At 30.9% G+C, this 15191-nt stretch overlaps 1 long non-coding RNA gene across 1 annotated transcript; it reads right to left on the bottom strand.

Moving 5' to 3' along the window:
• Window positions 1–571: 571 nt before the first annotated feature.
• LOC139501909 (uncharacterized) lies at window positions 572–8506 on the bottom strand. Its single transcript, XR_011658697.1, has 3 exons — window positions 8321–8506; window positions 4207–4314; window positions 572–2672 (listed from the first exon to the last, which is right to left on the bottom strand). It is a non-coding gene; the product is annotated as an uncharacterized lncRNA (long non-coding RNA).
• Between the last annotated feature and the right edge of the window lie 6685 nt (window positions 8507–15191).

Below are 15191 nucleotides of genomic sequence, written 5' to 3' on the forward strand. Positions count from 1 at the left end.
CAATCACTCAACAATATCAAATGAACTATGAAATGGAGGTCAAGGTGAGATGAAACCCATTCCATGCACTAAATATAGTTGACATCATGCTTATTGTACCTGAGATACCGTAATGGACTTGGATATGGATATGCAACTTAACAGAAATGCAGACGTTTGCAAATAACTCATCAACCAAATATAAATATCCTTTTATGCATCAACTAACATGTCAAAAATCCATCAAAACTAATTTTCATCAAATTAATATGTTCACTACCTGATTATGCATTAATTTTGACACAAAATGTTAAACAACCTTTCATCATCATTATCATCTATCATCTATTTGTGATAGCTTGGTGAATACCTAGCATAGGTGGATTCAGGGGGGCCACTGCCTGGATAAATGCTTCTGTGTTTTGTGTTATGTGCAGTTGGGTATAAATTTTATAAGTGTATTTTCCACATCACATTTCATTCGTAAAATTACTGTGAGTTGGGAAAGGACTAGTATTGAGCATAACAATAATAATCGTAAAAGTGTTATTGTTGTTTTCCAACTTAAAAATAAATAAAAAACTATGAAGAATAAAATCAATATTTATTTTTCGGAAAGTTCTTTTCATAAAATGAACAATAACTACATACTATTAAAATGTTCCAATTTCCATTTATAGAGTCTTATGTACAGTAAAAATAACAAAATATGCAAAATTATTGTTTATTTTCTCAGGCTGTGTGCGCCTCTTAAATGAGGATGCAATCATTTTTTCTATTTGAATTTCCATCCAATCCATTAGTGATGATATACCTTTAGATGAAAAACTTAACAATGAACAACCATCTGATCATATTTTCCTGGTGAAAATGATTTATTTCCAAATTGGAGAAAATGCTTCAAAACTTGTTCATGAAAATAAATGAATTATCCTGAGGTATGGTTAAGATGTTAGAAGAGCTAAAAACTATTCTCACATTCAATTTCATATCTAAGCTTGAAATTATTGTTACAAGAATTCAAACTGTTTCAATTGTTCCTTCAAATACCAAAGGGACGGATTTGTCTCTTGTGAAATATCATCTTCTTTCCTAAAGGTATAATACACATCAAACTCTTAATAGTATAAAATTTGAGACTTCATCTACATACAAGGGCTGGTGAGGTAATATGGAACAATCTATATTGCATGAAAGTTCAAACCAGCTGAAATTAAAGAGAGGTAACAACACCAGCCAAAAAAAAGGGAGGTAACAAAAATAAATTCTTCTATCTCTACATAAGAATATATATATATTTATATAAATCTAAAGAACTAAGAAAAATACTAATTTCTTTTAAAAATTTAAAATAAAATATGTATTTGGAAGAATTCAATCCTTTATTAAGTACATATAACTTGAAGTCTAACATTTTTAATAACAAACTAAATCAACTTGCATTTCACAATTTATTTCTTTTTCCTATTTTACCAAAATGTAATATATTTCTTGACTTTAATAGGAGTCATTAAGTAATAAAAATTTAGAGAATAAAATAAGTTTAAAATACAGACAAAAAAATAATGATTAAATGCATACAAATGTATAGCAAAAATGCAAAATAATGTAACCATGGTTACACTGGAAGAGAACATTTGACAACAATCTACTTTATATAGACAAGGAATGATTAAGAGGATGGAATATGTTGTATTAATAACCTATTTTCTAACTACTACAATCTCTTATACTTTAAACTTAAATTGTCTGTTATTATCCAATCTGGAGATTCAAACTTTAAAAAAATTATGCAATGTCCATTTCACAAAATAATGATTAACCACAGACTTGCATTGAATTGGATATGTGAAACTGAATATATGAGTGTAATGTACAAAATCCCAGTTGTATGGTATATAACTATATATAAAATTACAAAATTGCACAATGAGCAAAAATAAGCATTTCTACTATAAAACTACCATCTGATTCATATCTTATTGTACAGGTTTGACAGTTGAAAACTTATTCAGACTATTTCTTTAAATGGTTTCTTTGTTTATGAAATGTTTCTATTATGACACTCAATGAATCAGGAATATCATTTTGTACCATCCTCTGACAATGAAGATCACTAAAAAAAAATAACAGTGAATATTTTTCTCAGAATTATTACATTGTTATGTATGTAATTTTCTGATTTGCTGATTTGATAAAAAGATTTTTTGGTCCTTTTATTTCATAAACTTTTTGAAAAGGGAGACAATAATATATCTATCCTGTACATTTCAATTCTTGGTAAAAAAAAAGAGTATCAAATCTCCTTTCGTTGTGTCTTGCATTGAGATTCTAATGTTAGTTTTCTTCAAATTTTCAGCTGTTTCAAAATGTGTCTTCTTTCTTTTATCACAAAAAAAAAATATAGAATCATGGGAAATTCCATATCATGTGCAACTACAATATAATTCCAACAAATGGAATGTGGAATTACCCATGATTCCATAGTCAATTGTCATTTCCTGTTTATTTCATGGCTGTTAATGGTTCTTCAACATCACGTGGGGTGTTCCTGTATGGCTTGTGTTTGTAGTAGTTGTATGAGATGCAGAGAATGACCAGGAAAACACAGGCTAGACACAGACCAACAACAACTCCGATAATGACAGTCTGTTGTCTTTCTGCTGCTACATCAGGGTGCTTGTAATTGGATTCTATAAAAAAAGAAAATAAGAAAACTGTTATGTAATCATACGAAAGAACTCGAAGGATTTGCTGAAAAATGAAAAACAAAATTTTTCTTTTCTTGATCCTTTGCTAATCAAAGATACATGTAGCTCCTGATAGCTTTTATTAATTTAAAGTCCAACTACATTGTAGTATAACTTGTTAATATGAGTATATTAAACTATTCTTTCTTTGAAAAAAATCAATAATTATCTATTATCACAAGCATAAATCCATTAAATTATACATCCTTTTCAACTTCTGACAATAGGTGTATCTTGGGAAAAGCATTAATCAATATTTTACAATTTAATAGTAAACAGGAACTTTTTCCATAATTGCTGGGAAATATATTTAAGTACTGGATTTCATTGAAGTATGATCATGATGATTTACTAGAAGTTTAAAGTAAGTGAAAGTATATAATTGTATTCAAAAGGGTGTTGAATGCTGCTGTAAACTTTAAAACAGTTGATTCCTTTTTCTTATCTTCACTCAAAACTAATTATGTAAAAACAGGTAATAAATTAACAATTTATAGTAATTATTTCATAGTCAATGGGAGATAACTCTATGTGTTCTTTTTGTAACACATGCGTGATTCATAGGGCTGACCGAGATAGATACAGACATGCAGCCTTCAGAGCACAGAAAATGATGCACCCAATAGTCTGAAAATTAAACACTATTGTCAATAGTGTGAAATGGTCAGAACTTGAGTATTCAAAATTACTGTATTAATCTTTAAATTAAGATTTTGGTACTGGTCATATCTTTGTTCAATTTAGTCACTAAAAATTTTAAGTTAAATTTAAACACACTGTCACATTGTCAAAATTTAATGCAGAAATGTTTGTTTTATATTTTTCTGTCTGTCAAAAGAATTGTTTATACAGGGTAGTCTTTAAATTTACATTGTGAGAAAAAACAAACAAAAAAATATCATTTCCTGTCATCTGACATCATGCACAAAAGTGCCAGCTGACAAAGTTGTAAAATGAATAAATACAATAGAAGTATGATACATATAGATTCTACCACTGCATCGAGTGTGAAACGATATTTATCCACTCGAGACAGTTAAATTACCGAGCGTTTTAAAAATAAAAAATTTAACTGTTGAGAGTGGATAAATATTGATTATAAATAATAAAAGATTTGGTGGTGGAATCTGTTTCTCTAATGCTTTTCAAACATTATGCAGGCAAACTTATTCCTTCTTTAAGAATGATCAGCAAAAGGTGTTCTTTTTATGTGACGTCATCAGACATGGTCGCCTTTTTTCATGTCGTCACAATAGGAAATTCAAAGGAAAGCAAGAAAATTTGACGTCATAATCAGATTTTAACCAATGATGAACTGAGACCAAACGAACCACACGTTGATTAAAATCTTTTATACAATGGGTGCAGAAAGGGATTAATTCACAAACAATTAGAGAAATGATATATATAAAATCTTTTGTCAACATGGGAGATAACTCTGCTTTATTTGTAACTGGTTTAAAAAGAGATAACTCACCAAGCTTGTCGTCTCCCTCACAGTATATTGCTGGAATGATGGTTGACAGAATAAATACCAAACAGCTCTCTAATGAAATCATCTTGACAATAAGTTTTCTGTGCAAATCTGAAAAAAACAATGAAGTCCAGGTTAAATATGTCAAAATAATACCTAAATGAGTTATTTCAAAATAATACCTAAATGCTCATTTTAAAATAATACCTATACGAGTCATTTCAAAATAATACCTAAACTAGAGGTGAATGCATGCCAAAAAGATAACTAAGGGTCGTCACTAAGGATTTTTGAAGGCCAGGGACTCATCATTGTTGGCCATGGTCATGATGGTGAGTCCAACAGTAAGAAAAAGATATTTTATTGCAATATAATTTATCATTTCAGTCTTTATAACATAATGGAGCACTGAAATGCCATTAAATTCAGATTACTTTTGACTTTTGCTATAAAATGATATGTGTGTTCAGTTACTACAAAATATTTCAATCTTGATCCAGTTTTGAAAATGGTGATCCAGACCGATTTTCGTTAATCCAGGACTCTAGACTCTACTTATAATGACTTAGTGAGAACTATGAGTACTTAAATTGTCCCTGTACACTATGTGCTATTGCTATATTACCATATGAAACTACCTGATAAAACTTTCTGTTGGTCAGTATTAAACATACATACATTGTAAGTAAAATTAGTTTTCGTTGCATTGCTGTTTTATTGAAATATACATGTGAAATGTACAGGTGCATCACAACGAAAGTAAATTTTACAAACTTGAATGTATACATACATGTATATCAATGTATTTTATTTCGTTTGAAATAGGGTTTTTCCCGTTTGCTATTTGTAGTATTATTTATAGATGGGAACTAGTATAACTAGTTCGGATACTGGTTTTGTAACAGTATGTACTATTTATAAGGGTACTATATAAAGTTTGGGATTTAAATGTATTAGTATCGAAGGTGCTCGCAGTTACGTCGAATTGAAGTTGGTCACATAGGTATATGTGCAGTTGCTGCTATGTTTATTGTACGTACAGGCGTTGGAGGTATTAGCCGGGGGAAAAGAAACGATGCGAAAGAGGAACCATGTTATATTTCATATGTTTATATATTGTTTCAATCGAAGAAATATGTACAATAAAGTAAAATAAAATATTGTATCGCAAGAGAAAATAATATGTTACTGCGAGCAACTAATCCTATATCTGTGTTTGTCTTGTTTATAGCCTATTGAATTTAGAGATTAAATGCTTTAAATTCGGACGAGCAGGGCGAGGGAGAATTTAATATATATTATGCATTTTTCAGAAAAACGTCTTCCCTTTTTTCTATATTCAGAGTGTTTTTACCCAGTTTAAAATAAACTATTCTTTACTTTAATTTCTTTCCATGACAATATCAGACTGAGAGACTCATTTAAACTTCATGACAGTGCAAAGCTGGTGCTTTTCTTAATTTTCTATTTTGTTTGTGTTGTTTTCATGACTATTGTATGTGTGTAAATATTTGGTTATTCAGTCGATTTTTAAAGCTCAATATAGATCTTTTGTGTTTATGTAGTTTAATCAATATCAGCTTTAAAAGAAAATTTATAAATTTACTAAAAAAAAAATGCCTTTGAAAAATAACTTGAAGCCATAAGATGATATTGTCATACATGTTTAGAATAAGGATAAAGCTTTGTACATGTTGTATTAGACCAACCCACTGAATCTGATCTTTAATATGCTATTTCACAAAGTAACAGTCCGTAGGAAAGCATGGCACCCTGACATACATGTAGACACATAGTTTTAACTTGCAGAGAGAACACAAGACCCTCCAACACTTGAAGCCAACATGCGCTGACAAGACAATGTTGATTTTTGTTTGTTTCAAGGTGAAAAGCTTGCCTATTGCAGTTTGTTCCCACAAATGGTTTTGGTAAACATGGTAAATAGAAACTGATTTCTTCCTATATGTAGCATTGGTGATAACATTTCAATATTTTCTACAAAAGACAGTATGGTACTTTCAGGTAATGGACATTACAATCCAAAACATAATAAATCAAAGGCATATGACTTTAAAGCCTATATACATTGTACATGTGCATGTAGTGCATATATGCAGTATATATTTTAACATGATACTTATATGAAATGTTGATTTTTATTCCAAACATGTAGTGATTATGTAACAAAACTGAAATACTTCCTTTGTAATGCATATTTTCTAGAATTAACCTTTTGATAATTAATGTACAGGTAAATCTGATGACAAAACATATATATGTCTCTGACTTTCACCTGTGTTACATGTTAACTTATTAATGCAAATTAAAATGTCAATGAACATGATGAACTGACACAATAATTTGTGACTGAGAGCGTGGCACTTAATCTCAAAAGGGACAAGTTGTGCCATTGAATTCTTAGGTTCCATTTATGCCGAATCGTAATGATAAACCTTTACATTTGAAACAGTAAAGTTTTGTTTTTGCAAATTTCGTTCAGGCCAGACAAATATTGAACTTCTAATAATAGATTTCACAAGTCAATGTCAGGTTTTATTTGAGGTGAACAAAACAATAAGTTTAATTTATATACCTGGTATAAAATAGTGAAATTTTGTTTTTTAAGTACCTTCAATATTTCATGATTTACTGTCACGACAGTAAGTGAGCATTGATGTATATTTTTTTACGGTTTGTTTATGGCATTATTAGAAGCAATGCATACAGTAAACAGAGCACTAGAAACATCATATAACCTAATGTTACTAAGATCCACCTCACAAAGCAGCAACAATACAGGTATACATTTAACACCTGGACTTATTTAGGGACAACCATTTGATGTTTGGGCACTGAGGCAGGAGGATTTTTTGCAGATTGACCATTCATTGTCATCTGTTGGTACATGTACACATGATAATTTTGTTCCACAACTTTTCAGCTTCATTTTCCCTTTTGAACATGTTTATTTCTTGCATTTCCGTGTTGCAGAATATTTTTTATCCAATCTTATGTCCATGATATATCATTATTTATATTCAGCGCTAACCAGGCTAATCATTTTCAAATTCCTCCTGGACCCCCACCAGAAAATCAAAATATTTACCCTTATAATGTTACCGACCGTGCAACAAGGGCTGTTTAACCAGTCAAGGTTGTTTTAAACTCCCATCATCATTAAAAAGACTATTTTTTGCCATCAATGGTCTGTACCACACACCTTTCAGTTGGCCTTCCCAGACCCAGTAGATTTAATACCATACATGCCGTATATTGGCCTGCAGTAGAAATTCTTTCACATCATACAGACTTTTTAAAATCTTGGGCCGGTGGGCCTTCGGCAAAATCTGGACTGAAGACCCAAGGAGTTAAAACCGTAGTTTTATTAATAAATTTTAAACATAATGGTTTAAAGTACTGCTGTTTTATAAACCATGGTTGTCCCGGCCCTTAATCAGTCCAGTTGTACAATGTACACCTGTAATATTTGCTCCTGAGGCGGATCTTGGACTAGCCTTCAAACAGCAGCAGAATCCAGGAAGTTCTAGAAAATTATATGAATACTCCATACATTTAATGCATTGGAATGTGTATTCAGAAACTACATTTGTCATGTAATAAAATCATGACATTGAAGTTCATTGGTGACAATGTGGACAATTTTAGAACTATGTCTTGATATCACACATTGTTTTAAAGAAACATGGTGCATAATGAAGTGTGGATATTTTAAAATACTTTTTCGTGTGGCACAAACAAAATCTGGACACGTGTAGAACTGAAGATAGGAAAATAACAAGACCTCCCCCTTTTTTCAAAACCGTTTCCCACGTTCAATCAAACTGATGTAATAGAAAACTTGAACATTTCCTTTTTAGCGATAATTGTGAACTGTACATGTATCACGCTTTTATATGCTTTGTGATAACCAATGTAAATGCGTAACGACATTTTTACAAGTATTTTGACTTTGGTTTGACCTAATAAGTACGTCTAGAGGTCAAATTTAACATCCAAACTTAGAATTTTCCATGTCGTTATGTATGTTACTCACCTTGATTTTAAACAATGAATTATTAGCAGGTTAATTATGGTTATCAATATAAAATATATATACCTGAAGATTATATCAACGCGTCAGTATAGCTATAGGTAAACGCCACACACTGTTCACTGCTTGCGGATTTACACACCAATTTGTGTACTCGTATTACAAACGTATTACAAATACCAATTGAGGCACCCGAGGGTTAAACAAATCTTTTAAGGGATTACCACATAATAAAAAGAAAAACGAGGAACCAGTTGATATAACTTTAAGGCACAATAGACAATGGATTCCATTATTTCCAAAACAATAGACAATTCGATATATAAATGTGTGCATTCCCGTCCGTTTACCCTGTTTTATTACCCATTTTTCGGTATTACCAAATTTTAATGTATTATTTTATGATTGTAAAGATGACATTAATCCTTTAAAGGAAAGATTAAAACATAAATATAACTCTAATTAACGATGATCTGTATAGATAGTACACAATGGGGCTTATGACGTATTTTTTTTTAAATATGAAATGTAAAAAAAACCGTTTTAAAATAATAAAAAAAATCACAAACAGACATTGAAATTAAAGTACTAGAAATATTTAACTTGAAAAGGGGGATATGGTTTTTATCTAGAATATTTTTTTCGTGCAAACATTGACATTTTTTCGTTTTTCGACGCTATCACTAAATGATCCTAAATCATTTTTTATTTTTTTTATTTTTTATTTAAAGGGAAATTCCGCGATTTTTTACTTATCATCTAATTATGTTCATCTTAACATAAAAAACACATTTGCAAAGTTTTAAATTTCTATTCCTTCTAATAACGGAGAAAATCAAGTATTTGTAACTTTTTTGGTTGAATTCTCGAGTGGGTCGTGACGTATTAGCCCGATTTATTGAATTCTGGGAAAAAATAAAATCTGTTTAACTCTTATAGCTTATCGACAATATACGTAATTAAAAGCGCACAGCTGACGAATGGTCGAAGTTATAAACCACAATATAAGAATGAACGAAAGTGAATATGCATATATATACCGTTTTGTATTGATTGAATTAAACTCCTATAAAATTATCTCTAGTAAATGTTTTTGAATAAATTTAATTAATTATTGTTGAGATTTTTTCATAAAATATTTATTGAACATTTTTACTGATATTGAACTGAAAATATTTCAGTTCTATTTACCGTTATTGTTTTGATAATCATTTCAATGCAACTAATGTGTGAGCAGAGTGTGTATATTATTTTGTAAAGGTCACTGTATATTTCTCGGCTTGAGGTCAATTCGTTTACCTTGTAGCTATTTAGCCGCAGGTGTGAGTTCAAGCGTACACAGGTATAAATGTAAATTGTTGTTATTTGGAAAGGATAAATAGAAAGGATTAGAGTATATGCTGTCATGATGTTAATACACTAAGATTAAATACACGATGAGAATAAAGATACAATAATTAAATTGTGTAAATTAATTGAAAATAAAATTCAGATTCGTAATTCCGAAAGTGTATAAAAATAAAAGGAAACAATTTTTGATTACTTTCTTAGCGGCAATTGGCGTAAAGATTCAAATATGAAGCAAAAAATAGTAGTTTTAATCTTTAATAAAAACTAAATGCAATATTACCCAATTTGATATACCATTGTACATCTGTTTGATATCATTGACTTTACCGGAATTTCTTAACTTGTATTCAAATCTGGCTGTGTTTAAATGCTAATAAAACTATTGCAATTTTAAAGTTTTTAATTGACAAAAAAATACAACATAGTTTTTACAACATGCATAATTTTTTTTTAGTTTCTTTTTAACATTTTATTCTTACATAATTAAATTCATTTGACAATCATTTACACGAACTTTTTGTGAAAAGAATACTAATTATCTAAGCTAAGGCATTATATCTTTTGAGGATTTTTGAGGATTTTTTTTTTAAATTCTATGATAATAGTTGTGCAATGTTGAACATGATAGCCGTCATTAATCCAAATAAGTAATACAGTAGTTGTAATAAAAGTTATACTTTAGTCATGCATTACAGATATTGACGAATTTATAATAGTTCGTTCATACATCGTTGTTCATGAAACAATCATTATTAGTATACATGTAAGTTTCCTGACGTATAAGAGCCATTGAGGATGAGCTCCAGAGAAATCAGACTAGTTGCGTTTCGTTCGTTTGTTTGTTGGGAAAGGAGAGGAAATGCAACCGCTTGTACAGATAAACGACAGAATTACCATACAAGCATTTATAGTCAACACAATCAGAAAGAGTTCCCATCGTTAGACGGGGAATATGAAGGCTTCCAAGAATGAACAAGTGACATGTCTAACTCTGAACAGTTAGAGAACAGACTATCGACATCGAACGCTTGTTCTTGATATTTGAAACTGTATGCATATATATACGTATACGTTTATGATATAGTGATGAGTTCTGACAAAAACTAAATTCCTTCATGGTTATATCTTGCCATACGTTTATATTGGTTTGTAAGGTGATTACTCAAAATCGTTATTTGAAAATCCTGTTTGTGAGATGTAGATTCATTTCAATACAGAAATTTCGTCTATATATTTCACAAGTGTATAACACGGAGAAGCTCTGAAGGTTCATTACTCCCATTTTGTTTGGGTGTGAACCATCGATGTTTACAGCAATATCAAGGAATAAGGTGATGATGGTAGAAAGAACTATGGGCGTCATGTGGCAAATATTACATGCATATCGGACAATGAGTTGTCAATCTGTATGAAAAGTTTTCCAATACAACCATATTATTGAGAAGGAATGTTTACATGCTATACTCTCGTACTAGTATTACAGGGTTCTTGTGGCGTTCACCTTAGACACACATCGTTTTAACGATGTTTAAAAAAAGACAGAACCAATTTAATGTCATATTTCCCTATTTTTTAAATATAACTAAAATTCTTTTATCTGACAAGAATATCCCTATTTAGCGAACAAGTAATTTATTCTTTTTTCGGTTATTGAATACCAAGAAAGAAAATAAATCCCGAAATTAATTTGAAACTTTGATACTCAAAAGTTTCCCAGCAAAATATTCACATCCCCTGGGGACAATTAGTGTTCGTCCAGTGGCATATATAACAATTGTGATGACGAATTCCTTCCTTTGTTTGAGAACAATCTTATTGAAATATAAATCTGTGATTTTTCTAGGTCCACAGCTTCAATGAACCAAAGCAAAAGTTATATATACATCGACCTGTATTTAAATCAAATTGGTTCTCTTTTTCTTTTGGTATACAACTGTAGTCTATCGACATTCGATGATTACATACTGTTGGCATACGTTGGCTAGTCTATTTACAACACTTTTACCCCTATTTATTCAAAATATATGTTTTTTTCTTATGTTCAATGTATACACGTAAATATTTTAAATTGCGCTATAGTTCCGTAACTTTATATCCAGTCGTATAAACGAATCGTCGGCAAGTGCGTACATTTTTTTAAATCAATATTTCTGGTCTGTTCCAATCTGTCCTTCACTATTGACAATGACTATATATTACATTTTCCCAAATTCACCCTTGGAAAAAATATTTAAATAGATTTTAATTTCATCAAATCTTATTTTTTGGGTATTATTTATATATTATGAATTATATTCTTTACACCAGAAATGTTATTTATAAACAAGCGTATGAGTTTAGTAATGACAAGTAAGACAGAGTTGTATATTATACATCTGATAGTTCAAAATGGAAAGTTATAAGTTATAAGTTATCAGCCGTGTACACTGATCAATACCTGCAGAAGTGAAACGATGCATGAACTTGCAAGCCCGACAGGAAATCGCTTGAATACCTGGACGTGTCACCTCACACCCCTCACAATACCTTTGGATGTAATACCTTTAGCCATGCTGGTGATCAGATAAGGGAAGATCAAAATATATTTGAAAAAAGTTTATTACTTTAAAGAATTATGAACAAATTAGATTTTCGAAAACAATTTTCACGGAACACTTATTTATGATTTCAACTTTGACTTTTCACCTAATTCCAATATCAACAGTTTAAAAACAACAGACCATGGTAATTTAAAAAAAGTAAGAATATTTTCCGTATCAAGTTAGTTAGTCGTATTAAACAACCGTACGATTGACAAGATATCGACACGCAATTACGACTACATCGGTTACTGTAGTTTTGTTTCTTTGTGGTTTATAGACATATCGTTTTTATTCATCGGGAAAGAAGACAAGATGGCGGATCTCGGAGAATTGATACTCTAAATTTAAAATCGATGGTGATCGCTTATCTAGCGGAATAAAACTTTAATATCTATGAATTTGAACATTTTTATACAGAATGAACATAATATCAATTTTTGATTTTTTTGCGAAGTTTCCCTTTAACACTATAAGGTATGGGGAAATCTGGATTCAGAATAAATTTGTCGTCATCTCAGCTTGACCATACTATTTTTTTTATTAGCAAATTGCCGCTGGGAACGGATGATACTTTTTTTTAGAAAAAAAACCCGCACAGGGAACAAGCTTCTGTGACTACCTCAGTCAAGTGCTTTTATACAGGAGAGATTTGAAATGTCAGTTATAATCTAAATATACATATATATATCAATAAATAACACTTGATTTTTTTAATTTCACTGAGACACATATTTGTATACCCTGAAACCTTAACTTTCTAGGTTTTCCTCGCTTACTCAGCGTTGGCAAGCATAGTACTTAGCAGTGGCGGATCAAGTCATTTAAAAAAAAGGGGGGGGGTTCCAACTATATGTCCCCATTCAAATGCATTGATCGGCCAAAAAAGGGGAGTTCCAACCCCCGGAACCCCCCCCCCCCCCTGGATCCGCCAAAGCTTAGCTATATTGAAATGTTACGCTATATACCTATACATATATATGGACCACCAAGATCAAGCATTAACCTTTGACAATGGAAGGTCATCACTATTTAAAGTTAGCAAAATTGATTGAAAATGTCATGTCATAGCGGATAAAATTTCTAGATTGTAAACTTCTGTGAACAAGACCCCATACATCATATAGAAACACATATTAATCAATCATAGGCCCTCTTTTTTCGGTAATAGTGTAGGTCTATTCACAGTCAGTATATAAAGGTAAGCTAATAATATAATCATTCTATGTACCAAAGAATTGTTTATTGTTTATACGTAAACTTGTCATCGCGCTTGGATCTGCATCTTTTCCGTCATCACGGCCAGTTAGGATTCCCGGTTCAATTTATTTTCAATGCAGAAGCCCAGTCTGCAGATATGATTTCCTCCTAAGACGTCTTGTATTACTTTATCATACTTTAAAAAAAAAATTAAGTATAATGCTGGACATTTCGCTATAAAGATACCAGAATTCAAGAATCAGTCAGTTTTAAAACGGTATAATCTTTCTAAATATTTTGACGAAGTTCAAGATTGGGAAAGTCTTTTCTTTGAACTCATCTCTATTTTAACGGAATATATGCATAGACATAAATGAAGGATGATGGTGGTATGAAAGATCATAGTCCTGTTGAAGATTGTTGGTAGAGCAAGATGTTTCAGTGTCATGTAAAATACATTTTTTCATGTATGAATATCTTCCGCATGATATCCATCTTTTTAGACATTAAATGAAAAAAAGGTAGACTAGATATTTTAAATTTTTATCTCTGAAAAAAAAAATGAATGGATAATTCATATTTATCCAGACGGCATCAGTTGAAAACTTGTCTTTAATAATAATATTTTCTATGCAGTCACATCTATAAACCCAATGTTTCCTCACAGCTAACTTAAGTGTGACCTTTATTTATGGGACAGTGTTACCTGTTCATTTAGGTATATACTTTCACGGTCACTGGTCATGGCGGTTTAAATTTGTGGTTCACTAAAACCAAGGAAGTTATATATAAGAGATAACCTCCTTGACTAAACCCAAACGAAAAGATGGTATATACTCCATAGCCATTTTTTCAGTGTTTATTTCACAAAATGAGGCGAATATAAAAATGGAAAAACTAAAATTTTAATTTTTAATAAGACCATACGAGGGCTGTTTAGCCGATCAAGGTCGTTAAACACTTCCATCCTCATTGAATATTAGACGTACATTGCCCGAAACATCATAGACATACTTGAAAATGGGGTGTGGGAAACAGGGGTTTGTTTAAAGTAATATAAGAATTTTCGTTCAATAGGAGATGGTATCCAAAATATCGGCGTATATTTTTGCATTCGACAGTGTCTCGGACTATTATACCAGCTTTATTATAATAGTCCCAGACAGTGTGTAGTCAGTATGGATATTATTTTTTTCTTCAATTTTCGTTTATTTGGATAGCAGGCAGAAATCTTGAAAATCGTAATATTGTTTCGTGCTTAACGGATTTTTTTTTACATATATATATAGCAATTGTACGTTTTTCTATATATACGTCCCTCAATTTTGAAAAGGTATATATGCAAGTATTTGGCAATAAATACCTCACAATCTACAGTAAAATAGTTATTTTTAATAAATCAAATACAACACATCGGTATATACAGATACATATATACTTTTTATATGTCCCTGGGATATATATACTATCACAAAACAATTCGATTTGAACTACTGAACGTGAAACAACAACAAATGGAAGTTTTTAACGACCTTGACTGGCAAAACAGCCCTTGCACGGTCGGTACGTGAAACACACACTAGAATGGTACTTATATATTTATCCGAATCAGCTGTTTTGTTATCTAGTTTTATCTTAAATGATCGATTCTAAGAAGTCACTGATAAGAATATCAATATGGTAATTATATGTTTAAATCAATATCCTATGATAAGCACTTGATATATTGAAGGTTAGTCCGCAAATAACCTCCCCAACAGCCATAAAGGTATTTTAAAGATAAACTGTTCAATAACGTTATCTTTTGG

This window comes from Mytilus edulis, chromosome 13 (genome assembly GCF_963676685.1).
Source record: "Mytilus edulis chromosome 13, xbMytEdul2.2, whole genome shotgun sequence".
NCBI classification, from domain to species: Eukaryota; Metazoa; Mollusca; class Bivalvia; order Mytilida; family Mytilidae; genus Mytilus; species Mytilus edulis.